Source organism: Penaeus monodon, chromosome 15 (assembly GCF_015228065.2).
Source record: "Penaeus monodon isolate SGIC_2016 chromosome 15, NSTDA_Pmon_1, whole genome shotgun sequence".
NCBI lineage: Eukaryota > Metazoa > Arthropoda > Malacostraca > Decapoda > Penaeidae > Penaeus > Penaeus monodon.
Genome location: NC_051400.1, coordinates 27,504,712 through 27,505,534, shown reverse-complemented (window position 1 = coordinate 27,505,534; position 823 = coordinate 27,504,712). Strand labels below are relative to the sequence as shown.

Below are 823 nucleotides of genomic sequence, written 5' to 3'. Positions count from 1 at the left end.
AGATTCCTACAAGACTAACACTATAGAAAAACTTATTAGTACAGATTTCAGAAAAATATACATCATACATGCTGACTGTACTCACTTGCATGGGATTTCTCGTTCAAAAGTCCCATTGTTTGTCTCTGTGCATATGATCCCTGGGGCTGCTGACCACAACAACTTTGCCCGCCTTTTCAGTGCATCCCGCGGTTTGCTGGGGTCTCCAGGGGCAATGTGAGGTCAGTACACAGGTACTGGCCCAGAGCAGAGAGGAACAATTGTGGTGTAGTCCCAAGAGATCCAGAAATGAGGGATCGCAGCTACAAGCAACCACACGGAATTGTGCCGTTCCTCCCTGCATGACCGGGATTTTTAGGAAAGCCAAAGTCATTCAATGTTTCATACTGAAGTGATGTGCTGATTTAATGATTGTATGCAGTCATCATTCTCAAGTATGCTCTCCAAGGGGTGCATTGTTTCTTCAGTAAATCATGCTGAAAGAAAAATAAATGATGTTTGCAGTGTTATATTTCTTTTGTTATTATTAATATCATTTTCATACCTTTTAGTATTGTAAATTTGCTTCTATTATCATTTATCATATATTCATTGTACCTACATCAGTACCTCTGCAGTGTTTGTCTACACCACTAGAGGTCTAAATCCTCCTGTTGTATTTTATTTTATTTTATCCACTGATGGATTATTTTTATATAAAAAACTTGTATATGTGTGTAGTTGAGGTGGATGTAACATGCTGTTCATAATTTTGGGAATTACACTTATCTCTACATGTTTCTCTTATAGGGTTTTAGAATTCACTTATCTACATTCCTTGGTG

The 823-nt window shown here is 37.9% G+C and overlaps 1 protein-coding gene across 1 annotated transcript in view; it reads left to right on the top strand.

Annotated features, from left to right (window-relative positions):
* Positions 1-823, top strand: part of LOC119581874 (U11/U12 small nuclear ribonucleoprotein 48 kDa protein-like) — a gene marked incomplete in the record, with an annotated part of 23,705 nt that overhangs the window by 11,812 nt on the left and 11,070 nt on the right.